This window comes from Hyla sarda, unplaced genomic scaffold (genome assembly GCF_029499605.1).
Source record: "Hyla sarda isolate aHylSar1 unplaced genomic scaffold, aHylSar1.hap1 scaffold_1153, whole genome shotgun sequence".
Classification (NCBI taxonomy): domain Eukaryota; kingdom Metazoa; phylum Chordata; class Amphibia; order Anura; family Hylidae; genus Hyla; species Hyla sarda.
This window is the reverse complement of record NW_026607775.1, coordinates 67,083-94,612: the sequence shown is the minus strand read 5'-3', so window position 1 is coordinate 94,612 and position 27,530 is coordinate 67,083. Positions and strand designations below refer to the sequence as shown.

General features: G+C 45.2%; 9 non-coding genes and 1 pseudogene across 9 annotated transcripts; all 10 read left to right on the top strand.

Annotated features, from left to right (window-relative positions):
- The first annotated feature begins 1,422 nt into the window (after window positions 1-1,422).
- On the top strand, window positions 1,423-1,613 carry LOC130302136 (U2 spliceosomal RNA). The gene has a single exon (XR_008852441.1). It is a non-coding gene; the product is annotated as a U2 spliceosomal RNA (small nuclear RNA).
- Window positions 1,614-3,652: 2,039 nt separating this feature from the next.
- Window positions 3,653-3,843, top strand: LOC130302149 (U2 spliceosomal RNA). The gene has a single exon (XR_008852454.1). It is a non-coding gene; the product is annotated as a U2 spliceosomal RNA (small nuclear RNA).
- Window positions 3,844-5,939: 2,096 nt separating this feature from the next.
- Window positions 5,940-6,130, top strand: LOC130302148 (U2 spliceosomal RNA). Its single transcript, XR_008852453.1, has one exon. It is a non-coding gene; the product is annotated as a U2 spliceosomal RNA (small nuclear RNA).
- Window positions 6,131-8,227: 2,097 nt separating this feature from the next.
- LOC130302147 (U2 spliceosomal RNA) lies at window positions 8,228-8,418 on the top strand. The gene has a single exon (XR_008852452.1). It is a non-coding gene; the product is annotated as a U2 spliceosomal RNA (small nuclear RNA).
- Window positions 8,419-16,782: 8,364 nt separating this feature from the next.
- LOC130302135 (U2 spliceosomal RNA) lies at window positions 16,783-16,973 on the top strand. Its single transcript, XR_008852440.1, has one exon. It is a non-coding gene; the product is annotated as a U2 spliceosomal RNA (small nuclear RNA).
- Window positions 16,974-19,067: 2,094 nt separating this feature from the next.
- On the top strand, window positions 19,068-19,227 carry LOC130302157 (U2 spliceosomal RNA; annotated as a pseudogene).
- Window positions 19,228-19,922: 695 nt separating this feature from the next.
- On the top strand, window positions 19,923-20,108 carry LOC130302153 (U2 spliceosomal RNA). The gene has a single exon (XR_008852457.1). It is a non-coding gene; the product is annotated as a U2 spliceosomal RNA (small nuclear RNA).
- A 2,087-nt stretch (window positions 20,109-22,195) lies between these two features.
- On the top strand, window positions 22,196-22,386 carry LOC130302134 (U2 spliceosomal RNA). Its single transcript, XR_008852439.1, has one exon. It is a non-coding gene; the product is annotated as a U2 spliceosomal RNA (small nuclear RNA).
- Window positions 22,387-24,488: 2,102 nt separating this feature from the next.
- On the top strand, window positions 24,489-24,679 carry LOC130302133 (U2 spliceosomal RNA). Its single transcript, XR_008852438.1, has one exon. It is a non-coding gene; the product is annotated as a U2 spliceosomal RNA (small nuclear RNA).
- Window positions 24,680-26,764: 2,085 nt separating this feature from the next.
- LOC130302131 (U2 spliceosomal RNA) lies at window positions 26,765-26,955 on the top strand. The gene has a single exon (XR_008852436.1). It is a non-coding gene; the product is annotated as a U2 spliceosomal RNA (small nuclear RNA).
- Window positions 26,956-27,530: the final 575 nt, after the last annotated feature.

Sequence of the window (27,530 nt, the reverse complement as noted above, 5' to 3'; positions counted from 1 at the left end):
GTGCACCTACCTGATGCATCAGAAGGTGCGAGGCCCTTGCTAAATTATGTGCACAGACTTTGAGATCTATGCTTTAGACTGTATCTAAACCTGCTCCAACATGGACTGACATTCTGGCCTACTTTCAGCCGATGCGACTTGTCTGTCGCTGAACAGTCGCTTTTTATGTATTCAGCACCTATGTATAATGTTGTAAAAATGCTCTAGAAGCTAAAGTCGCAGAAATGTCACACATATTTGGCCTGCAACTTTCTGTGCGACAAATTCAGACAGGAAAAATCAGTATAAATCCTTAGAAAATTATCCCCCAGTGTCTCCATCTGCTGGCGGTATTGAATAAGCATTGCTGCACTGATGGGGTATGCATTAGACGAAAAAAAAGAAGAAAAAGAAGAATAATACGCCCAGAAAAGAGGCGAAAAGGAGAAAAACGTAAAAAAACGTGAAAAAAAAGTAAGAGAAAGAGAAGGGAAAAAAAGGTGGAAATGGGTTTAAAAGTGATTTCGGCGGAGAAATATATATATATATATATATATATATATATATATACGCGCACACACACACATATATATAAACGTATTCTCCGTTGAGATATTGCAGCCGCTGCTGTGTCCAGGCCCAGGAGCCTTAGCACTGTGCTGTGATGTCACTCAATACCACTGACATCACTAGGTGTAAACAACATCTCTCCTTTGCTGTGTATGTGACTATGGAGCTGTTTGGTGATGTCGTCTATTATGGCCTTCATAGAAGCAACAGGAGATTGTTGCATCCATCTAGAACCCTCAGAACTACAGTGCTATGATGTCACTCACTTCCACAGGCCTTGCAGAGTGTAAACAACAACAACCCAGCTTTGTTGTGTATGTAACCATAGGGATTTGTGATGTCACCTAGAACCTTCACAGCAGCGACAGCTTTATGAGGAGCATCAGCACTGCTCTGCCTGAGCAGAACCATCACCGCCATAGGTTGTCAAATAACCCGGATTTAACCCACACAGGTAAGTCCAATGGGGTGCAGGCATGTCCTCTATGCTTACAGCTTCCCGTGGGTGTTGGTTTGATACCGTTTGGGGACAGCCAAGGAGGCATCTGCAGGCAACAAAGGTAGGTGTGTGCTTGTGTGTGTGTTTCCTATGCAGATCCTAAGCCCAGTGTCACATGCAAGTAGGAGGAGTAAGAAGGGTTCCTGGCAAATCCGGGTTATGGATTGCATTTAAAAAGGCCCCGTGGGAGTGCAATGGGCCCCTGTCTTGCTGCTTAGCAATAATGGTATGGGTTTAGGTTCTGCTGTGTGTACTGGTGGTTGACTGCCCCCCAGCCCAGAGTGTGCATGGAAAATTGTCTGGCAGCCTCCCTGACAGCAAGCAGTGATAGTGCCCATGAAGGGCACCTTGTTGGGCCCGCCCCTTTCACGGTTATCGCTTCTCGGCCTTTTGGCTAAGATCAAGTGTAGTATCTGTTCTTATCAGTTTAATATCTGATACGTCCCCTATCTGGGGACCATATATTAAATGGATTTTTGAGAACGGGGGCCGATTTCGAAGCTTGCTTCCGTCGCCCTATGCATTGACCCGATATGGCAGTATCTTCGGGTACAGTGCACCACCCCCTTACAGGGTTAAAAAGAAAGATTCCTACTTTCATTGCTACCTGCTTGCTGGCTAGCCAGCTAGCCAGCCCTGTGGGCCTTGCTGCTGCTGCAGCCAAAAAACAAAAGGTGGTGCTGCTGCTGCTTCTGCTGCTTCTGCTTCTGCTTGTGTCTGGCCGCTGTTGGAGCGTCCAGGCACAGGACTTCTGCTGCTGCTGACTAAATGGCCTCCTTAATTGGATCATTTGAGTAGCCAGCACACCTGTGCAGGTAGGGCATGACATGATAGGCAGCTGCCTTGATAGCGGGTGGGTGCTGAATGTTCCTAATTGACAAAATAAGATTAATGCTTATGAAGAAATATAAAATCTCATCCCTTCCCCAATATCGCGCCACACCCCTACCCCTTAATTCCCTGGTTGAACTTGATGGACATATGTCTTTTTTCGACCGTACTAACTATGTAACTATGTAACATAACATGGGGGGGGGGGGGGGGGGTCTCCTGGCTGTTCACACAGGTGTGTCATTGCTGTACATTGACCATGCATTGCTTCTGTGGTATTGCAAAGGCAAAGACAAATGCTTCCAGCCATCCATTGCACTAATGGATTGGTCATCAGCTGGCTGTCTATGTCCCGCATCAATATAGACCAAAGTACAGAGGGTTAGGCTATGCTATTGTGCACCTACCTGATGCATCAGAAGGTGCGAGGCCCTTGCTAAATTCTGTGCACAGACTTTGAGATCTATACTTTAGACTGTATCTAAACCTGCTCCAACATGGACTGACATTCTGGCCTACTTTCAGCCGATGCGACTTGTCTGTCGCTGAACAGTCGCTTTTTATGTATTCAGCACCTATGTATAATGTTGTAAAAATGCTCTAGAAGCTAAAGTCGCAGAAATGTCACACATATTTGGCCTGCAACTTTCTGTGCGACAAATTCAGACAGGAAAAATCAGTATAAATCCTTAGAAAATTATCCCCCAGTGTCTCCATCTGCTGGCGGTATTGAATAAGCATTGCTGCACTGATGGGGTATGCATTAGACGAAAAAAAAGAAGAAAAAGAAGAATAATACGCCCAGAAAAGAGGCGAAAAGGAGAAAAACGTAAAAAAACGTGAAAAAAAAGTAAGAGGAAGAGAAGGGAAAAAAAGGTGGAAATGGGTTTAAAAGTGATTTCGGCGGAGAAATATATATATATAAACGTATTCTCCGTTGAGATATTGCAGCCGCTGCTGTGTCCAGGCCCAGGAGCCTTAGCACTGTGCTGTGATGTCACTCAATACCACTGACATCACTAGGTGTAAACAACATCTCTCCTTTGCTGTGTATGTGACTATGGAGCTGTTTGGTGATGTCGTCTATTATGGCCTTCATAGAAGCAACAGGAGATTGTTGCATCCATCTAGAACCCTCAGAACTACAGTGCTATGATGTCACTCACTTCCACAGGCCTTGCAGAGTGTAAACAACAACAACCCAGCTTTGTTGTGTATGTAACCATAGGGATTTGTGATGTCACCTAGAACCTTCACAGCAGCGACAGCTTTATGAGGAGCATCAGCACTGCTCTGCCTGAGCAGAACCATCACCGCCATAGGTTGTCAAATAACCCGGATTTAACCCACACAGGTAAGTCCAATGGGGTGCAGGCATGTCCTCTATGCTTACAGCTTCCCGTGGGTGTTGGTTTGATACCGTTTGGGGACAGCCAAGGAGGCATCTGCAGGCAACAAAGGTAGGTGTGTGCTTGTGTGTGTGTTTCCTATGCAGATCCTAAGCCCAGTGTCACATGCAAGTAGGAGGAGTAAGAAGGGTTCCTGGCAAATCCGGGTTATGGATTGCATTTAAAAAGGCCCCTTGGGAGTGCAATGGGCCCCTGTCTTGCTGCTTAGCAATAATGGTATGGGTTTAGGTTCTGCTGTGTGTACTGGTGGTTGACTGCCCCCCAGCCCAGAGTGTGCATGGAAAATTGTCTGGCAGCCTCCCTGACAGCAAGCAGTGATAGTGCCCATGAAGGGCACCTTGTTGGGCCCGCCCCTTTCACGGTTATCGCTTCTCGGCCTTTTGGCTAAGATCAAGTGTAGTATCTGTTCTTATCAGTTTAATATCTGATACGTCCCCTATCTGGGGACCATATATTAAATGGATTTTTGAGAACGGGGGCCGATTTCGAAGCTTGCTTCCGTCGCTCTATGCATTGACCCGATATGGCAGTATCTTCGGGTACAGTGCACCACCCCCTTACAGGGTTAAAAAGAAAGATTCCTACTTTCATTGCTACCTGCTTGCTGGCTAGCCAGCTAGCCAGCCCTGTGGGCCTTGCTGCTGCTGCAGCCAAAAAACAAAAGGTGGTGCTGCTGCTGCTTCTGCTGCTTCTGCTTCTGCTTGTGTCTGGCCGCTGTTGGAGCGTCCAGGCACAGGACTTCTGCTGCTGCTGACTAAATGGCCTCCTTAATTGGATCATTTGAGTAGCCAGCACACCTGTGCAGGTAGGGCATGACATGATAGGCAGCTGCCTTGATAGCGGGTGGGTGCTGAATGTTCCTAATTGACAAAATAAGATTAATGCTTATGAAGAAATATAAAATCTCATCCCTTCCCCAATATCGCGCCACACCCCTACCCCTTAATTCCCTGGTTGAACTTGATGGACATATGTCTTTTTTCGACCGTACTAACTATGTAACTATGTAACATAACATGGGGGGGGGGGGGGGTCTCCTGGCTGTTCACACAGGTGTGTCATTGCTGTACATTGACCATGCATTGCTTCTGTGGTATTGCAAAGGCAAAGACAAATGCTTCCAGCCCCATTGCACTAATGGATTGGTCATCAGCTGGCTGTCTATGTCCCGCATCAATATAGACCAAAGTACAGAGGGTTAGGGCTATGCTATTGTGCACCTACCTGATGCATCAGAAGGTGCGAGGCCCTTGCTAAATTCTGTGCACAGACTTTGAGATCTATACTTTAGACTGTATCTAAACCTGCTCCAACATGGACTGACATTCTGGCCTACTTTCAGCCGATGCGACTTGTCTGTCGCTGAACAGTCGCTTTTTATGTATTCAGCACCTATGTATAATGTTGTAAAAATGCTCTAGAAGCTAAAGTCGCAGAAATGTCACACATATTTGGCCTGCAACTTTCTGTGCGACAAATTCAGACAGGAAAAATCAGTATAAATCCTTAGGAAAATTATCCCCCAGTGTCTCCATCTGCTGGCGGTATTGAATAAGCATTGCTGCACTGATGGGGTATGCATTAGACGAAAAAAAAGAAGAAAAAGAAGAATAATACGCCCAGAAAAGAGGCGAAAAGGAGAAAAACGTAAAAAAACGTGAAAAAAAAGTAAGAGGAAGAGAAGGGAAAAAAAGGTGGAAATGGGTTTAAAAGTGATTTCGGCGGAGAAATATATATATATATATATATATATATATATATATATATATATATATATACGCGCACACACACACATATATATAAACGTATTCTCCGTTGAGATATTGCAGCCGCTGCTGTGTCCAGGCCCAGGAGCCTTAGCACTGTGCTGTGATGTCACTCAATACCACTGACATCACTAGGTGTAAACAACATCTCTCCTTTGCTGTGTATGTGACTATGGAGCTGTTTGGTGATGTCGTCTATTATGGCCTTCATAGAAGCAACAGGAGATTGTTGCATCCATCTAGAACCCTCAGAACTACAGTGCTATGATGTCACTCACTTCCACAGGCCTTGCAGAGTGTAAACAACAACAACCCAGCTTTGTTGTGTATGTAACCATAGGGATTTGTGATGTCACCTAGAACCTTCACAGCAGCGACAGCTTTATGAGGAGCATCAGCACTGCTCTGCCTGAGCAGAACCATCACCGCCATAGGTTGTCAAATAACCCGGATTTAACCCACACAGGTAAGTCCAATGGGGTGCAGGCATGTCCTCTATGCTTACAGCTTCCCGTGGGTGTTGGTTTGATACCGTTTGGGGACAGCCAAGGAGGCATCTGCAGGCAACAAAGGTAGGTGTGTGCTTGTGTGTGTGTTTCCTATGCAGATCCTAAGCCCAGTGTCACATGCAAGTAGGAGGAGTAAGAAGGGTTCCTGGCAAATCCGGGTTATGGATTGCATTTAAAAAGGCCCCTTGGGAGTGCAATGGGCCCCTGTCTTGCTGCTTAGCAATAATGGTATGGGTTTAGGTTCTGCTGTGTGTACTGGTGGTTGACTGCCCCCCAGCCCAGAGTGTGCATGGAAAATTGTCTGGCAGCCTCCCTGACAGCAAGCAGTGATAGTGCCCATGAAGGGCACCTTGTTGGGCCCGCCCCTTTCACGGTTATCGCTTCTCGGCCTTTTGGCTAAGATCAAGTGTAGTATCTGTTCTTATCAGTTTAATATCTGATACGTCCCCTATCTGGGGACCATATATTAAATGGATTTTTGAGAACGGGGGCCGATTTCGAAGCTTGCTTCCGTCGCTCTATGCATTGACCCGATATGGCAGTATCTTCGGGTACAGTGCACCACCCCCTTACAGGGTTAAAAAGAAAGATTCCTACTTTCATTGCTACCTGCTTGCTGGCTAGCCAGCTAGCCAGCCCTGTGGGCCTTGCTGCTGCTGCAGCCAAAAAACAAAAGGTGGTGCTGCTGCTGCTTCTGCTGCTTCTGCTTCTGCTTGTGTCTGGCCGCTGTTGGAGCGTCCAGGCACAGGACTTCTGCTGCTGCTGACTAAATGGCCTCCTTAATTGGATCATTTGAGTAGCCAGCACACCTGTGCAGGTAGGGCATGACATGATAGGCAGCTGCCTTGATAGCGGGTGGGTGCTGAATGTTCCTAATTGACAAAATAAGATTAATGCTTATGAAGAAATATAAAATCTCATCCCTTCCCCAATATCGCGCCACACCCCTACCCCTTAATTCCCTGGTTGAACTTGATGGACATATGTCTTTTTTCGACCGTACTAACTATGTAACTATGTAACATAACATGGGGGGGGGGGGGGGGTCTCCTGGCTGTTCACACAGGTGTGTCATTGCTGTACATTGACCATGCATTGCTTCTGTGGTATTGCAAAGGCAAAGACAAATGCTTCCAGCCATCCATTGCACTAATGGATTGGTCATCAGCTGGCTGTCTATGTCCCGCATCAATATAGACCAAAGTACAGAGGGTTAGGCTATGCTATTGTGCACCTACCTGATGCATCAGAAGGTGCGAGGCCCTTGCTAAATTCTGTGCACAGACTTTGAGATCTATACTTTAGACTGTATCTAAACCTGCTCCAACATGGACTGACATTCTGGCCTACTTTCAGCCGATGCGACTTGTCTGTCGCTGAACAGTCGCTTTTTATGTATTCAGCACCTATGTATAATGTTGTAAAAATGCTCTAGAAGCTAAAGTCGCAGAAATGTCACACATATTTGGCCTGCAACTTTCTGTGCGACAAATTCAGACAGGAAAAATCAGTATAAATCCTTAGAAAATTATCCCCCAGTGTCTCCATCTGCTGGCGGTATTGAATAAGCATTGCTGCACTGATGGGGTATGCATTAGACGAAAAAAAAGAAGAAAAAGAAGAATAATACGCCCAGAAAAGAGGCGAAAAGGAGAAAAACGTAAAAAAACGTGAAAAAAAAGTAAGAGGAAGAGAAGGGAAAAAAAGGTGGAAATGGGTTTAAAAGTGATTTCGGCGGAGAAATATATATATATATATATATATATATATATATATATATATATATATATACGCGCACACACACACATATATATAAACGTATTCTCCGTTGAGATATTGCAGCCGCTGCTGTGTCCAGGCCCAGGAGCCTTAGCACTGTGCTGTGATGTCACTCAATACCACTGACATCACTAGGTGTAAACAACATCTCTCCTTTGCTGTGTATGTGACTATGGAGCTGTTTGGTGATGTCGTCTATTATGGCCTTCATAGAAGCAACAGGAGATTGTTGCATCCATCTAGAACCCTCAGAACTACAGTGCTATGATGTCACTCACTTCCACAGGCCTTGCAGAGTGTAAACAACAACAACCCAGCTTTGTTGTGTATGTAACCATAGGGATTTGTGATGTCACCTAGAACCTTCACAGCAGCGACAGCTTTATGAGGAGCATCAGCACTGCTCTGCCTGAGCAGAACCATCACCGCCATAGGTTGTCAAATAACCCGGATTTAACCCACACAGGTAAGTCCAATGGGGTGCAGGCATGTCCTCTATGCTTACAGCTTCCCGTGGGTGTTGGTTTGATACCGTTTGGGGACAGCCAAGGAGGCATCTGCAGGCAACAAAGGTAGGTGTGTGCTTGTGTGTGTGTTTCCTATGCAGATCCTAAGCCCAGTGTCACATGCAAGTAGGAGGAGTAAGAAGGGTTCCTGGCAAATCCGGGTTATGGATTGCATTTAAAAAGGCCCCGTGGGAGTGCAATGGGCCCCTGTCTTGCTGCTTAGCAATAATGGTATGGGTTTAGGTTCTGCTGTGTGTACTGGTGGTTGACTGCCCCCCAGCCCAGAGTGTGCATGGAAAATTGTCTGGCAGCCTCCCTGACAGCAAGCAGTGATAGTGCCCATGAAGGGCACCTTGTTGGGCCCGCCCCTTTCACGGTTATCGCTTCTCGGCCTTTTGGCTAAGATCAAGTGTAGTATCTGTTCTTATCAGTTTAATATCTGATACGTCCCCTATCTGGGGACCATATATTAAATGGATTTTTGAGAACGGGGGCCGATTTCGAAGCTTGCTTCCGTCGCCCTATGCATTGACCCGATATGGCAGTATCTTCGGGTACAGTGCACCAACCCCTTACAGGGTTAAAAAGAAAGATTCCTACTTTCATTGCTACCTGCTTGCTGGCTAGCCAGCTAGCCAGCCCTGTGGGCCTTGCTGCTGCTGCAGCCAAAAAACAAAAGGTGGTGCTGCTGCTGCTTCTGCTGCTTCTGCTTCTGCTTGTGTCTGGCCGCTGTTGGAGCGTCCAGGCACAGGACTTCTGCTGCTGCTGCTTCTGCTGCTTCTGCTTCTGCTTGTGTCTGGCCGCTGTTGGAGCGTCCAGGCACAGGACTTCTGCTGCTGCTGACTAAATGGCCTCCTTAATTGGATCATTTGAGTAGCCAGCACACCTGTGCAGGTAGGGCATGACATGATAGGCAGCTGCCTTGATAGCGGGTGGGTGCTGAATGTTCCTAATTGACAAAATAAGATTAATGCTTATGAAGAAATATAAAATCTCATCCCTTCCCCAATATCGCGCCACACCCCTACCCCTTAATTCCCTGGTTGAACTTGATGGACATATGTCTTTTTTCGACCGTACTAACTATGTAACTATGTAACATAACATGGGGGGGGGGGGGGTCTTCTGGCTGTTCACACAGGTGTGTCATTGCTGTACATTGACCATGCATTGCTTCTGTGGTATTGCAAAGGCAAAGACAAATGCTTCCAGCCATCCATTGCACTAATGGATTGGTCATCAGCTGGCTGTCTATGTCCCGCATCAATATAGACCAAAGTACAGAGGGTTAGGCTATGCTATTGTGCACCTACCTGATGCATCAGAAGGTGCGAGGCCCTTGCTAAATTCTGTGCACAGACTTTGAGATCTATACTTTAGACTGTATCTAAACCTGCTCCAACATGGACTGACATTCTGGCCTACTTTCAGCCGATGCGACTTGTCTGTCGCTGAACAGTCGCTTTTTATGTATTCAGCACCTATGTATAATGTTGTAAAAATGCTCTAGAAGCTAAAGTCGCAGAAATGTCACACATATTTGGCCTGCAACTTTCTGTGCGACAAATTCAGACAGGAAAAATCAGTATAAATCCTTAGAAAATTATCCCCCAGTGTCTCCATCTGCTGGCGGTATTGAATAAGCATTGCTGCACTGATGGGGTATGCATTAGACGAAAAAAAAGAAGAAAAAGAAGAATAATACGCCCAGAAAAGAGGCGAAAAGGAGAAAAACGTAAAAAAACGTGAAAAAAAAGTAAGAGGAAGAGAAGGGAAAAAAAGGTGGAAATGGGTTTAAAAGTGATTTCGGCGGAGAAATATATATATATATATATATATATATATATATATATATATATAAAAAAATCCCAAAATAAGCAGCACATCGAGGTAATTGAAGAGATGTAGGTAGGGTGCACGCATGCTGGAGCCACGGTCCACTGGTTCCTTAATGATAATCGTAGTAATATGCAGCACACCAAAATCAAGTGCAAAGTGCTTTTTATTCCATGAGGTACAAAAGCGACGTTTCGCCGGCCTCACGCCAGCATTCTCAAGTGACAATGAGTGATACAAACGGGCTTATATACACACCGCCCTTCATCAATTAGTGACATCATAAGTGTATTAACATAAATAAACAAACATTGAGAAAGACATGATCATACTTTGAATCACAAACATCGCAACAGAGTATGTCATATATTCAATATTACAATCCCTCCCAGGGTGTATAGCATATAGTGTGCTGCTTACTGTGAAATATACGTATAGATTGCCTCCCGGGTCCAGCCACGGTGTCCATAGCCTCACGCCGTGAATCTCGTGGAACGCCAGAGTCAGCGCCATTCGCGCTGTCAGCGGAGAACAACATCCGGTACGTCACTTCCGATGTATAGAGGATCGCGATGTACGCGACGCTAAGCTTGGTGTTGCTTAGTAACAAGGCTTGTTAATCCCAGTATCCATGAAAATCAATGATAACGGTCAGAGAAGTAGCATATGTATGACGCAAACTGGGGCATCAGGTTTATGTAGAGAAAGATAGTTGTATAGACATGAATGGGGAATGTATCTGGAGTCACACACAGTTGCATACAATGGGGATGTGAGCACAGCAATCCTCCTGCTATTAAGGGTAAGGGTGAGAATTGTGGGACTACCCGAGTAAATCGGGGTATCCACAGTATGTGACCAAGGCAGAACCGCACAGAACTGTTGCAGGGTCTGTCCTATAGTACACAAATTCACCCCCCCTATTGTTGCTGGTGGAAGCGCTCAATTTTCCCCCACACATCAATCCATGCACACTGACCCACAGTCTCATTACCCCATGTAATGTCTGGATAATGTCCAAGACTAAGCAGAATGTTTCTAATGGTGACGGAGGATGTATTGACGCCGTGTTCTGGCTCGGCACCGTGGCTGTCACCCAGACAGAGAGCAACCTAAATAAAAAGAGAATACATAATTAAGAATAAAATATAAAAACCAATTCAGAAATAAAAATTGTATCACAAATCACCCCACAAAGGGAGGTACGTTATACCCCAGCCGGGGCTAGACCATCAAATTACTTCATCATTTTAGGAGAAACAATGAATTCAATATTTAACCCATTGGGTTTGAGACAGTTTAGATCAAAGATCCATCTCAGTTCACGTTTTTTGAGCATGGTGATTCTATCACCACCCCTGTTAGGGGGCGGAATGTGATCGACCACCATACATCTCAAGTCAGATTCTTTATGACCCATTTCTATAAAATGGTTGGAGACAGGCAAGTCCCTTCTACCCTTTCTAATAGAATAGCGGTGTTGATTAAGTCTGGTTTTAAGATCTCTCCTTGTTTCCCCCACATATATTAGGTCACATGGACACCACAGAATATAAATAATGTGGTCACTGTCACATGTGAGAAAATATTTGATCGGATATTGTTGATGTGTGGATGGATGGATGAATGTATTTCCTTTATGAATATATTTACAATTGACACAGTGTCTACATGGGAAACAGCCTTTTGATTGTGTAGTGAGATATTTCTGAATAGATCCACTGTATCTAGATGTATCTGATTTGACTAAATGATCTCTGAGATTTCTGGCCCTTCTATATGACATTAGAGGGGGGTTCTGAAAATCATGAATTTGTGGATAGCTGTCCTCCAGCATGCGTGCACCCTACCTACATCTCTTCAATTACCTCGATGTGCTGCTTATTTTGGGATTTTGTTACAAGGGAGACAAGCGAGCACTCTACTTCAAGTTGGAGATTACTTCTACAACTACTATGGATCAAGCATCTAGTTCGAATGTCCATGATGTATTTTCCTACACAAGGGAGGACGCTGACCGCATCCTGGGGAGTAGACCGAATAATGCTTCATTTTTACATCATCCTTCTACTATTGACCTAAGGCGTATGTATGAGACAGAGACAAAGAAATTACTCTCAGTTCAATTGCATTTGTCTACTATGACCGAATATTTCCGTACACAAAGAATTCCTAGAGGTATGAGAATCCAACCGAAAGCAAATTCATTCACCTCCGATATGGACTTTAAAAACAAATATGAAGCTATTTCCAATAAATATTCTTTGGACATGATACTGCTTAATATTGAATTTCTGCAGCGTGATTTAACAACTATACAGAAGAAAGTGGATGAGTTGGAGATTACCCTTAAATCCTCTATGCCAGAGGATGAATACAAAAAATTATTTGATAAACAACAAGAATTCCTTGCTAAACAAAAGAATCAAATAGAAGAAACAAAGAGACACAAGTGGTTCAGGGACAGCCAAGATTATGAGAATGGTAAAATTTATATCTGGGACAATTTATATAGTGCATCTAGAAGAGGCCAAAGGAGAGGCAACACCTCTGAGGATCTAGAAGTCACTTCGGAGCCGACTAAAATGAGAGCATCAGGATCATCATCCAAACAAGCTACTACGGTGCCTTTTTTAGCGACAAGGCCGTCCGATGGGGACGGCAAAGAAGAGGAGGGAGAAAACACCACAGATCCCGGAAGAACCCGAGCCCAGAGAACCAAGACTGGTGCAACAAAGTCCTCACATCAGAAGAAGAAGTAGATGCCACAGACACACGTACAGTGGTAAATATCTCTTCACATATTCTTACAGACTCTCAATTGTCATTACTATCTAAGGGACTTGGTTTTTGCCCTAATGTAAAAAATGATTGGTTTCAACTTGAACTTGATATAGCTTCCTTTATTCGTAGATTGAGGCTTAGGGTGTGGTTCTCTGGTCGGGGTCCGGAGTCACCTGGTGGTGATGGTTTACCACCTCAGGTGTCAACGGATGGCGATATACAGAGAGACACGCCCTTCGAATTCAATAATTACGATTTACCTACTGTGAGTGAATTTCAGCCTAATGTTGATTCACATGCCATATGTATGTTTACAGAGTGTCTAAAAAAAGAATTGGAACATATTAAATCTGTGCAAACTAAATTGAAACATCCTAATTTACTACATGGCGAACTTTTGGCCATGCAGGAACTTGTCCATGACCACAACCTCATCATTAAGCCGGCAGACAAGGGCGGTGGGGTTGTGGTCATGGACAAGAGTATGTATTTGCGGGAAGCAAGGAGACAGTTAGAAGACCAGTCAGTGTATTGTATTCTACCTAGAGATCCAAAATGGGCGATGGTCCATACTATAGAAATTATAGCACAGCAAGCCCTTGACAGGCACATAATTGATAAAAAATTGCATGATTTTTTAATACCATCAAATCCTGTTACACCGGTGTTATACCTCCTGCCCAAGATACATAAATGCCTGGAGAATCCTCCAGGCAGACCTATTGTCTCGGGCAGGGGGTCACTTTCTAACAACATTTCCATTTTCCTTGACAAAGTGTTGAGACCTCTAGCCATCCAGGCCAAATCCTATCTGCAGGACACCAGTGATTTTCTAACCAAAATCTCTAAGGTCCACATACCAGACAATGCCTTAATAGCATCCTTTGATATAGTATCCTTGTATACATCTATACAACATTCCAGGGGTGTCCTTGCAGTTAGAGAAGGCTTGGTGGCTCTAAATATGGATTCCATCAAAATTGATTTCATCTTGGAACTACTTACATTTGTACTACACAATAATTACTTTACGTTTGATGATAAATTTTATATCCAATGCCGTGGGACTGCCATGGGCAGCAACATGGCACCAACCTATGCCAACATAGTCATGTCAGATTTTGAGGAACGGCACGTATATATATCCCACCACTCCAGGTATATCCTGGGGTGGTGGAGATATATCGATGATATTTTTCTAGTTTGGAGCGGTGGTACAGCTGAACTCTTAGAGTTTCAACAATATCTTAACAATATAGATGTAGATTTACAATTTACATTGACGCATTCTAATGAAAAAATTCATTTTTTGGATACTGAGGTCACCATTTCTAACAACAAACTGTCAACAGATATCTACACTAAACCAACAGACTGCAATACATTACTTAGATACGATTCATCACATCCAAGATCTATGATCAAATCACTTCCATACAGTCAATTTATCCGGGCAGGTCGAATTACTGACACGGCAGACAAATTCAACAGAGCATGTGACAAGATGGCAAGACAATTCCTACACAGAGGCTATCCGGCTGTAATCATTAATCATCAGAGACACAAAGCCAGCACATTACAATCTACCAACTTCCATTCCAAGAAAAATAACAATATGCAACGCATTCCATTCATTTCCACCTATAGTGAGCACTCTAATGTCATAGCCAAAATTGTGAGGAAACACTGGCACTTGATAAAGGACAGCTATCCACAAATTCATGATTTTCAGAACCCCCCTCTAATGTCATATAGAAGGGCCAGAAATCTCAGAGATCATTTAGTCAAATCAGATACATCTAGATACAGTGGATCTATTCAGAAATATCTCACTACACAATCAAAAGGCTGTTTCCCATGTAGACACTGTGTCAATTGTAAATATATTCATAAAGGAAATACATTCATCCATCCATCCACACATCAACAATATCCGATCAAATATTTTCTCACATGTGACAGTGACCACATTATTTATATTCTGTGGTGTCCATGTGACCTAATATATGTGGGGGAAACAAGGAGAGATCTTAAAACCAGACTTAATCAACACCGCTATTCTATTAGAAAGGGTAGAAGGGACTTGCCTGTCTCCAACCATTTTATAGAAATGGGTCATAAAGAATCTGACTTGAGATGTATGGTGGTCGATCACATTCCGCCCCCTAACAGGGGTGGTGATAGAATCACCATGCTCAAAAAACGTGAACTGAGATGGATCTTTGATCTAAACTGTCTCAAACCCAATGGGTTAAATATTGAATTCATTGTTTCTCCTAAAATGATGAAGTAATTTGATGGTCTAGCCCCGGCTGGGGTATAACGTACCTCCCTTTGTGGGGTGATTTGTGATACAATTTTTATTTCTGAATTGGTTTTTATATTTTATTCTTAATTATGTATTCTCTTTTTATTTAGGTTGCTCTCTGTCTGGGTGACAGCCACGGTGCCGAGCCAGAACACGGCGTCAATACATCCTCCGTCACCATTAGAAACATTCTGCTTAGTCTTGGACATTATCCAGACATTACATGGGGTAATGAGACTGTGGGTCAGTGTGCATGGATTGATGTGTGGGGGAAAATTGAGCGCTTCCACCAGCAACAATAGGGGGGGTGAATTTGTGTACTATAGGACAGACCCTGCAACAGTTCTGTGCGGTTCTGCCTTGGTCACATACTGTGGATACCCCGATTTACTCGGGTAGTCCCACAATTCTCACCCTTACCCTTAATAGCAGGAGGATTGCTGTGCTCACATCCCCATTGTATGCAACTGTGTGTGACTCCAGATACATTCCCCATTCATGTCTATACAACTATCTTTCTCTACATAAACCTGATGCCCCAGTTTGCGTCATACATATGCTACTTCTCTGACCGTTATCATTGATTTTCATGGATACTGGGATTAACAAGCCTTGTTACTAAGCAACACCAAGCTTAGCGTCGCGTACATCGCGATCCTCTATACATCGGAAGTGACGTACCGGATGTTGTTCTCCGCTGACAGCGCGAATGGCGCTGACTCTGGCGTTCCACGAGATTCACGGCGTGAGGCTATGGACACCGTGGCTGGACCCGGGAGGCAATCTATACGTATATTTCACAGTAAGCAGCACACTATATGCTATACACCCTGGGAGGGATTGTAATATTGAATATATGACATACTCTGTTGCGATGTTTGTGATTCAAAGTATGATCATGTCTTTCTCAATGTTTGTTTATTTATGTTAATACACTTATGATGTCACTAATTGATGAAGGGCGGTGTGTATATAAGCCCGTTTGTATCACTCATTGTCACTTGAGAATGCTGGCGTGAGGCCGGCGAAACGTCGCTTTTGTACCTCATGGAATAAAAAGCACTTTGCACTTGATTTTGGTGTGCTGCATATTACTACGATTATATATATATATATATATATATATATATATACGCGCACACACACACATATATATAAACGTATTCTCCGTTGAGATATTGCAGCCGCTGCTGTGTCCAGGCCCAGGAGCCTTAGCACTGTGCTGTGATGTCACTCAATACCACTGACATCACTAGGTGTAAACAACATCTCTCCTTTGCTGTGTATGTGACTATGGAGCTGTTTGGTGATGTCGTCTATTATGGCCTTCATAGAAGCAACAGGAGATTGTTGCATCCATCTAGAACCCTCAGAACTACAGTGCTATGATGTCACTCACTTCCACAGGCCTTGCAGAGTGTAAACAACAACAACCCAGCTTTGTTGTGTATGTAACCATAGGGATTTGTGATGTCACCTAGAACCTTCACAGCAGCGACAGCTTTATGAGGAGCATCAGCACTGCTCTGCCTGAGCAGAACCATCACCGCCATAGGTTGTCAAATAACCCGGATTTAACCCACACAGGTAAGTCCAATGGGGTGCAGGCATGTCCTCTATGCTTACAGCTTCCCGTGGGTGTTGGTTTGATACCGTTTGGGGACAGCCAAGGAGGCATCTGCAGGCAACAAAGGTAGGTGTGTGCTTGTGTGTGTGTTTCCTATGCAGATCCTAAGCCCAGTGTCACATGCAAGTAGGAGGAGTAAGAAGGGTTCCTGGCAAATCCGGGTTATGGATTGCATTTAAAAAGGCCCTGTGGGAGTGCAATGGGCCCCTGTCTTGCTGCTTAGCAATAATGGTATGGGTTTAGGTTCTGCTGTGTGTACTGGTGGTTGACTGCCCCCCAGCCCAGAGTGTGCATGGAAAATTGTCTGGCAGCCTCCCTGACAGCAAGCAGTGATAGTGCCCATGAAGGGCACCTTGTTGGGCCCGCCCCTTTCACGGTTATCGCTTCTCGGCCTTTTGGCTAAGATCAAGTGTAGTATCTGTTCTTATCAGTTTAATATCTGATACGTCCCCTATCTGGGGACCATATATTAAATGGATTTTTGAGAACGGGGGCCGATTTCGAAGCTTGCTTCCGTCGCCCTATGCATTGACCCGATATGGCAGTATCTTCGGGTACAGTGCACCACCCCCTTACAGGGTTAAAAAGAAAGATTCCTACTTTCATTGCTACCTGCTTGCTGGCTAGCCAGCTAGCCAGCCCTGTGGGCCTTGCTGCTGCTGCAGCCAAAAAACAAAAGGTGGTGCTGCTGCTGCTTCTGCTGCTTCTGCTTCTGCTTGTGTCTGGCCGCTGTTGGAGCGTCCAGGCACAGGACTTCTGCTGCTGCTGACTAAATGGCCTCCTTAATTGGATCATTTGAGTAGCCAGCACACCTGTGCAGGTAGGGCATGACATGATAGGCAGCTGCCTTGATAGCGGGTGGGTGCTGAATGTTCCTAATTGACAAAATAAGATTAATGCTTATGAAGAAATATAAAATCTCATCCCTTCCCCAATATCGCGCCACACCCCTACCCCTTAATTCCCTGGTTGAACTTGATGGACATATGTCTTTTTTCGACCGTACTAACTATGTAACTATGTAACATAACATGGGGGGGGGGGGGGGGGGTCTCCTGGCTGTTCACACAGGTGTGTCATTGCTGTACATTGACCATGCATTGCTTCTGTGGTATTGCAAAGGCAAAGACAAATGCTTCCAGCCATCCATTGCACTAATGGATTGGTCATCAGCTGGCTGTCTATGTCCCGCATCAATATAGACCAAAGTACAGAGGGTTAGGCTATGCTATTGTGCACCTACCTGATGCATCAGAAGGTGCGAGGCCCTTGCTAAATTCTGTGCACAGACTTTGAGATCTATACTTTAGACTGTATCTAAACCTGCTCCAACATGGACTGACATTCTGGCCTACTTTCAGCCGATGCGACTTGTCTGTCGCTGAACAGTCGCTTTTTATGTATTCAGCACCTATGTATAATGTTGTAAAAATGCTCTAGAAGCTAAAGTCGCAGAAATGTCACACATATTTGGCCTGCAACTTTCTGTGCGACAAATTCAGACAGGAAAAATCAGTATAAATCCTTAGAAAATTATCCCCCAGTGTCTCCATCTGCTGGCGGTATTGAATAAGCATTGCTGCACTGATGGGGTATGCATTAGACGAAAAAAAAGAAGAAAAAGAAGAATAATACGCCCAGAAAAGAGGCGAAAAGGAGAAAAACGTAAAAAAACGTGAAAAAAAAGTAAGAGGAAGAGAAGGGAAAAAAAGGTGGAAATGGGTTTAAAAGTGATTTCGGCGGAGAATATATATATATATATATATATATATATATATATATATATATATACGCGCACACACACACATATATATAAACGTATTCTCCGTTGAGATATTGCAGCCGCTGCTGTGTCCAGGCCCAGGAGCCTTAGCACTGTGCTGTGATGTCACTCAATACCACTGACATCACTAGGTGTAAACAACATCTCTCCTTTGCTGTGTATGTGACTATGGAGCTGTTTGGTGATGTCGTCTATTATGGCCTTCATAGAAGCAACAGGAGATTGTTGCATCCATCTAGAACCCTCAGAACTACAGTGCTATGATGTCACTCACTTCCACAGGCCTTGCAGAGTGTAAACAACAACAACCCAGCTTTGTTGTGTATGTAACCATAGGGATTTGTGATGTCACCTAGAACCTTCACAGCAGCGACAGCTTTATGAGGAGCATCAGCACTGCTCTGCCTGAGCAGAACCATCACCGCCATAGGTTGTCAAATAACCCGGATTTAACCCACACAGGTAAGTCCAATGGGGTGCAGGCATGTCCTCTATGCTTACAGCTTCCCGTGGGTGTTGGTTTGATACCGTTTGGGGACAGCCAAGGAGGCATCTGCAGGCAACAAAGGTAGGTGTGTGCTTGTGTGTGTGTTTCCTATGCAGATCCTAAGCCCAGTGTCACATGCAAGTAGGAGGAGTAAGAAGGGTTCCTGGCAAATCCGGGTTATGGATTGCATTTAAAAAGGCCCCGTGGGAGTGCAATGGGCCCCTGTCTTGCTGCTTAGCAATAATGGTATGGGTTTAGGTTCTGCTGTGTGTACTGGTGGTTGACTGCCCCCCAGCCCAGAGTGTGCATGGAAAATTGTCTGGCAGCCTCCCTGACAGCAAGCAGTGATAGTGCCCATGAAGGGCACCTTGTTGGGCCCGCCCCTTTCACGGTTATCGCTTCTCGGCCTTTTGGCTAAGATCAAGTGTAGTATCTGTTCTTATCAGTTTTCATGCTGGTGGGGATGGGTGCTGCATGGAGGATGCAGGTGTACCAGGGCTTTCCGGGGCTGGTTCTGAGGAATCAGCTCGACGGCTGCCCCGATGTGACCTGTTCCCTCCGGGTCTCGCCATGAGGCTGAGAGGGTCTAGAGCCGAGGTACTTTTGTGCCTCGGGGAGTGGTGACCCCGAGGTGCCGAAACTCACTGGGAGAATAGGCTCACTGAGTTGAAGCACGGGCACCATAATCTCTTCACCTTGTGGCACTCACCTCTTGATTCCCGGCCTTCTGGCTAGGATCAGAGAAATTTTTATAGATCCGGCCGGATGTCCGGGCAGTATATCTGCACACATTCACTTATTTATTTCTTTTTTGTCTCACTGTGTCACTTTTTGCGTGTTGTGTGTTCACAGGATTTGTCAGGATGCGGTAGCCCTTCTGGGTGTCCCTCCTGGCGGTCTAGGGGAGGTGTGTGTGGCCATTAGGTTCCGCACCTCCCTGCAAACACCCCGGGTACTCCTGCTTTGGCAGGGTACCTACCGTAATCGGCTCTGCGGGCAGATACCTTGGCCAACGCCAAGGGGGATGCCGGGAGCATTTGTGGTCCCCTAGTAGCTTTGGCGAAAAGGGACATCGAACCTGGAACCTCGCAGGTACCTTTTGGTCCGGAGGTGAAGGGTAAGGTTTGTTGGGGGGCCTCTCTCCTATCGGAGAAGGGCTTGCGATAGACCGCATCCTTTGTGCACGTTTTTTTTTAGTGTAACACGTTTGCACTTTTTCTTGCACTTTGGGTGAATCGAAAGCACGTTCCTCGGCTTTAGATAAAAAAAAAAAAAAAAAAAATCTGTTCTTATCAGTTTAATATCTGATACGTCCCCTATCTGGGGACCATATATTAAATGGATTTTTGAGAACGGGGGCCGATTTCGAAGCTTGCTTCCGTCGCCCTATGCATTGACCCGATATGGCAGTATCTTCGGGTACAGTGCACCACCCCCTTACAGGGTTAAAAAGAAAGATTCCTACTTTCATTGCTACCTGCTTGCTGGCTAGCCAGCTAGCCAGCCCTGTGGGCCTTGCTGCTGCTGCAGCCAAAAAACAAAAGGTGGTGCTGCTGCTGCTTCTGCTGCTTCTGCTTCTGCTTGTGTCTGGCCGCTGTTGGAGCGTCCAGGCACAGGACTTCTGCTGCTGCTGACTAAATGGCCTCCTTAATTGGATCATTTGAGTAGCCAGCACACCTGTGCAGGTAGGGCATGACATGATAGGCAGCTGCCTTGATAGCGGGTGGGTGCTGAATGTTCCTAATTGACAAAATAAGATTAATGCTTATGAAGAAATATAAAATCTCATCCCTTCCCCAATATCGCGCCACACCCCTACCCCTTAATTCCCTGGTTGAACTTGATGGACATATGTCTTTTTTCGACCGTACTAACTATGTAACTATGTAACATAACATGGGGGGGGGGGGGGTCTCCTGGCTGTTCACACAGGTGTGTCATTGCTGTACATTGACCATGCATTGCTTCTGTGGTATTGCAAAGGCAAAGACAAATGCTTCCAGCCATCCATTGCACTAATGGATTGGTCATCAGCTGGCTGTCTATGTCCCGCATCAATATAGACCAAAGTACAGAGGGTTAGGCTATGCTATTGTGCACCTACCTGATGCATCAGAAGGTGCGAGGCCCTTGCTAAATTCTGTGCACAGACTTTGAGATCTATACTTTAGACTGTATCTAAACCTGCTCCAACATGGACTGACATTCTGGCCTACTTTCAGCCGATGCGACTTGTCTGTCGCTGAACAGTCGCTTTTTATGTATTCAGCACCTATGTATAATGTTGTAAAAATGCTCTAGAAGCTAAAGTCGCAGAAATGTCACACATATTTGGCCTGCAACTTTCTGTGCGACAAATTCAGACAGGAAAAATCAGTATAAATCCTTAGAAAATGATCCCCCAGTGTCTCCATCTGCTGGCGGTATTGAATAAGCATTGCTGCACTGATGGGGTATGCATTAGACGAAAAAAAAGAAGAAAAAGAAGAATAATACGCCCAGAAAAGAGGCGAAAAGGAGAAAAACGTAAAAAAACGTGAAAAAAAAGTAAGAGGAAGAGAAGGGAAAAAAAGGTGGAAATGGGTTTAAAAGTGATTTCGGCGGAGAAATATATATATATATATATATATATATATATATATATATATACGCGCACACACACACATATATATAAACGTATTCTCCGTTGAGATATTGCAGCCGCTGCTGTGTCCAGGCCCAGGAGCCTTAGCACTGTGCTGTGATGTCACTCAATACCACTGACATCACTAGGTGTAAACAACATCTCTCCTTTGCTGTGTATGTGACTATGGAGCTGTTTGGTGATGTCGTCTATTATGGCCTTCATAGAAGCAACAGGAGATTGTTGCATCCATCTAGAACCCTCAGAACTACAGTGCTATGATGTCACTCACTTCCACAGGCCTTGCAGAGTGTAAACAACAACAACCCAGCTTTGTTGTGTATGTAACCATAGGGATTTGTGATGTCACCTAGAACCTTCACAGCAGCGACAGCTTTATGAGGAGCATCAGCACTGCTCTGCCTGAGCAGAACCATCACCGCCATAGGTTGTCAAATAACCCGGATTTAACCCACACAGGTAAGTCCAATGGGGTGCAGGCATGTCCTCTATGCTTACAGCTTCCCGTGGGTGTTGGTTTGATACCGTTTGGGGACAGCCAAGGAGGCATCTGCAGGCAACAAAGGTAGGTGTGTGCTTGTGTGTGTGTTTCCTATGCAGATCCTAAGCCCAGTGTCACATGCAAGTAGGAGGAGTAAGAAGGGTTCCTGGCAAATCCGGGTTATGGATTGCATTTAAAAAGGCCCCGTGGGAGTGCAATGGGCCCCTGTCTTGCTGCTTAGCAATAATGGTATGGGTTTAGGTTCTGCTGTGTGTACTGGTGGTTGACTGCCCCCCAGCCCAGAGTGTGCATGGAAAATTGTCTGGCAGCCTCCCTGACAGCAAGCAGTGATAGTGCCCATGAAGGGCACCTTGTTGGGCCCGCCCCTTTCACGGTTATCGCTTCTCGGCCTTTTGGCTAAGATCAAGTGTAGTATCTGTTCTTATCAGTTTAATATCTGATACGTCCCCTATCTGGGGACCATATATTAAATGGATTTTTGAGAACGGGGGCCGATTTCGAAGCTTGCTTCCGTCGCCCTATGCATTGACCCGATATGGCAGTATCTTCGGGTACAGTGCACCACCCCCTTACAGGGTTAAAAAGAAAGATTCCTACTTTCATTGCTACCTGCTTGCTGGCTAGCCAGCTAGCCAGCCCTGTGGGCCTTGCTGCTGCTGCAGCCAAAAAACAAAAGGTGGTGCTGCTGCTGCTTCTGCTGCTTCTGCTTCTGCTTGTGTCTGGCCGCTGTTGGAGCGTCCAGGCACAGGACTTCTGCTGCTGCTGACTAAATGGCCTCCTTAATTGGATCATTTGAGTAGCCAGCACACCTGTGCAGGTAGGGCATGACATGATAGGCAGCTGCCTTGATAGCGGGTGGGTGCTGAATGTTCCTAATTGACAAAATAAGATTAATGCTTATGAAGAAATATAAAATCTCATCCCTTCCCCAATATCGCGCCACACCCCTACCCCTTAATTCCCTGGTTGAACTTGATGGACATATGTCTTTTTTCGACCGTACTAACTATGTAACTATGTAACATAACATGGGGGGGGGGGGGTCTCCTGGCTGTTCACACAGGTGTGTCATTGCTGTACATTGACCATGCATTGCTTCTGTGGTATTGCAAAGGCAAAGACAAATGCTTCCAGCCATCCATTGCACTAATGGATTGGTCATCAGCTGGCTGTCTATGTCCCGCATCAATATAGACCAAAGTACAGAGGGTTAGGCTATGCTATTGTGCACCTACCTGATGCATCAGAAGGTGCGAGGCCCTTGCTAAATTCTGTGCACAGACTTTGAGATCTATACTTTAGACTGTATCTAAACCTGCTCCAACATGGACTGACATTCTGGCCTACTTTCAGCCGATGCGACTTGTCTGTCGCTGAACAGTCGCTTTTTATGTATTCAGCACCTATGTATAATGTTGTAAAAATGCTCTAGAAGCTAAAGTCGCAGAAATGTCACACATATTTGGCCTGCAACTTTCTGTGCGACAAATTCAGACAGGAAAAATCAGTATAAATCCTTAGAAAATTATCCCCCAGTGTCTCCATCTGCTGGCGGTATTGAATAAGCATTGCTGCACTGATGGGGTATGCATTAGACGAAAAAAAAGAAGAAAAAGAAGAATAATACGCCCAGAAAAGAGGCGAAAAGGAGAAAAATGTAAAAAAACGTGAAAAAAAAGTAAGAGGAAGAGAAGGGAAAAAAAGGTGGAAATGGGTTTAAAAGTGATTTCGGCGGAGATATATATATATATATATATATATATATATATATATATATATATATATATATATATATACGCGCACACACACACATATATATAAACGTATTCTCCGTTGAGATATTGCAGCCGCTGCTGTGTCCAGGCCCAGGAGCCTTAGCACTGTGCTGTGATGTCACTCAATACCACTGACATCACTAGGTGTAAACAACATCTCTCCTTTGCTGTGTATGTGACTATGGAGCTGTTTGGTGATGTCGTCTATTATGGCCTTCATAGAAGCAACAGGAGATTGTTGCATCCATCTAGAACCCTCAGAACTACAGTGCTATGATGTCACTCACTTCCACAGGCCTTGCAGAGTGTAAACAACAACAACCCAGCTTTGTTGTGTATGTAACCATAGGGATTTGTGATGTCACCTAGAACCTTCACAGCAGCGACAGCTTTATGAGGAGCATCAGCACTGCTCTGCCTGAGCAGAACCATCACCGCCATAGGTTGTCAAATAACCCGGATTTAACCCACACAGGTAAGTCCAATGGGGTGCAGGCATGTCCTCTATGCTTACAGCTTCCCGTGGGTGTTGGTTTGATACCGTTTGGGGACAGCCAAGGAGGCATCTGCAGGCAACAAAGGTAGGTGTGTGCTTGTGTGTGTGTTTCCTATGCAGATCCTAAGCCCAGTGTCACATGCAAGTAGGAGGAGTAAGAAGGGTTCCTGGCAAATCCGGGTTATGGATTGCATTTAAAAAGGCCCCGTGGGAGTGCAATGGGCCCCTGTCTTGCTGCTTAGCAATAATGGTATGGGTTTAGGTTCTGCTGTGTGTACTGGTGGTTGACTGCCCCCCAGCCCAGAGTGTGCATGGAAAATTGTCTGGCAGCCTCCCTGACAGCAAGCAGTGATAGTGCCCATGAAGGGCACCTTGTTGGGCCCGCCCCTTTCACGGTTATCGCTTCTCGGCCTTTTGGCTAAGATCAAGTGTAGTATCTGTTCTTATCAGTTTAATATCTGATACGTCCCCTATCTGGGGACCATATATTAAATGGATTTTTGAGAACGGGGGCCGATTTCGAAGCTTGCTTCCGTCGCCCTATGCATTGACCCGATATGGCAGTATCTTCGGGTACAGTGCACCACCCCCTTACAGGGTTAAAAAGAAAGATTCCTACTTTCATTGCTACCTGCTTGCTGGCTATCCAGCTAGCCAGCCCTGTGGGCCTTGCTGCTGCTGCAGCCAAAAAACAAAAGGTGGTGCTGCTGCTGCTTCTGCTGCTTCTGCTTCTGCTTGTGTCTGGCCGCTGTTGGAGCGTCCAGGCACAGGACTTCTGCTGCTGCTGACTAAATGGCCTCCTTAATTGGATCATTTGAGTAGCCAGCACACCTGTGCAGGTAGGGCATGACATGATAGGCAGCTGCCTTGATAGCGGGTGGGTGCTGAATGTTCCTAATTGACAAAATAAGATTAATGCTTATGAAGAAATATAAAATCTCATCCCTTCCCCAATATCGCGCCACACCCCTACCCCTTAATTCCCTGGTTGAACTTGATGGACATATGTCTTTTTTCGACCGTACTAACTATGTAACTATGTAACATAACATGGGGGGGGTCTCCTGGCTGTTCACACAGGTGTGTCATTGCTGTACATTGACCATGCATTGCTTCTGTGGTATTGCAAAGGCAAAGACAAATGCTTCCAGCCATCCATTGCACTAATGGATTGGTCATCAGCTGGCTGTCTATGTCCCGCATCAATATAGACCAAAGTACAGAGGGTTAGGCTATGCTATTGTGCACCTACCTGATGCATCAGAAGGTGCGAGGCCCTTGCTAAATTCTGTGCACAGACTTTGAGATCTATACTTTAGACTGTATCTAAACCTGCTCCAACATGGACTGACATTCTGGCCTACTTTCAGCCGATGCGACTTGTCTGTCGCTGAACAGTCGCTTTTTATGTATTCAGCACCTATGTATAATGTTGTAAAAATGCTCTAGAAGCTAAAGTCGCAGAAATGTCACACATATTTGGCCTGCAACTTTCTGTGCGACAAATTCAGACAGGAAAAATCAGTATAAATCCTTAGAAAATTATCCCCCAGTGTCTCCATCTGCTGGCGGTATTGAATAAGCATTGCTGCACTGATGGGGTATGCATTAGACGAAAAAAAAGAAGAAAAAGAAGAAGAATACGCCCAGAAAAGAGGCGAAAAGGAGAAAAACGTAAAAAAACTTGAAAAAAAAGTAAGAGGAAGAGAAGGGAAAAAAAGGTGGAAATGGGTTTAAAAGTGATTTCGGCGGAGAAATATATATATATATATATATATATATATATATATATATATATATACGCGCACACACACACATATATATAAACGTATTCTCCGTTGAGATATTGCAGCCGCTGCTGTGTCCAGGCCCAGGAGCCTTAGCACTGTGCTGTGATGTCACTCAATACCACTGACATCACTAGGTGTAAACAACATCTCTCCTTTGCTGTGTATGTGACTATGGAGCTGTTTGGTGATGTCGTCTATTATGGCCTTCATAGAAGCAACAGGAGATTGTTGCATCCATCTAGAACCCTCAGAACTACAGTGCTATGATGTCACTCACTTCCACAGGCCTTGCAGAGTGTAAACAACAACAACCCAGCTTTGTTGTGTATGTAACCATAGGGATTTGTGATGTCACCTAGAACCTTCACAGCAGCGACAGCTTTATGAGGAGCATCAGCACTGCTCTGCCTGAGCAGAACCATCACCGCCATAGGTTGTCAAATAACCCGGATTTAACCCACACAGGTAAGTCCAATGGGGTGCAGGCATGTCCTCTATGCTTACAGCTTCCCGTGGGTGTTGGTTTGATACCGTTTGGGGACAGCCAAGGAGGCATCTGCAGGCAACAAAGGTAGGTGTGTGCTTGTGTGTGTGTTTCCTATGCAGATCCTAAGCCCAGTGTCACATGCAAGTAGGAGGAGTAAGAAGGGTTCCTGGCAAATCCGGGTTATGGATTGCATTTAAAAAGGCCCCGTGGGAGTGCAATGGGCCCCTGTCTTGCTGCTTAGCAATAATGGTATGGGTTTAGGTTCTGCTGTGTGTACTGGTGGTTGACTGCCCCCCAGCCCAGAGTGTGCATGGAAAATTGTCTGGCAGCCTCCCTGACAGCAAGCAGTGATAGTGCCCATGAAGGGCACCTTGTTGGGCCCGCCCCTTTCACGGTTATCGCTTCTCGGCCTTTTGGCTAAGATCAAGTGTAGTATCTGTTCTTATCAGTTTAATATCTGATACGTCCCCTATCTGGGGACCATATATTAAATGGATTTTTGAGAACGGGGGCCGATTTCGAAGCTTGCTTCCGTCGCCCTATGCATTGACCCGATATGGCAGTATCTTCGGGTACAGTGCACCACCCCCTTACAGGGTTAAAAAGAAAGATTCCTACTTTCATTGCTACCTGCTTGCTGGCTAGCCAGCTAGCCAGCCCTGTGGGCCTTGCTGCTGCTGCAGCCAAAAAACAAAAGGTGGTGCTGCTGCTGCTTCTGCTGCTTCTGCTTCTGCTTGTGTCTGGCCGCTGTTGGAGCGTCCAGGCACAGGACTTCTGCTGCTGCTGACTAAATGGCCTCCTTAATTGGATCATTTGAGTAGCCAGCACACCTGTGCAGGTAGGGCATGACATGATAGGCAGCTGCCTTGATAGCGGGTGGGTGCTGAATGTTCCTAATTGACAAAATAAGATTAATGCTTATGAAGAAATATAAAATCTCATCCCTTCCCCAATATCGCGCCACACCCCTACCCCTTAATTCCCTGGTTGAACTTGATGGACATATGTCTTTTTTCGACCGTACTAACTATGTAACTATGTAACATAACATGGGGGGGGGGGGGGTCTCCTGGCTGTTCACACAGGTGTGTCATTGCTGTACATTGACCATGCATTGCTTCTGTGGTATTGCAAAGGCAAAGACAAATGCTTCCAGCCATCCA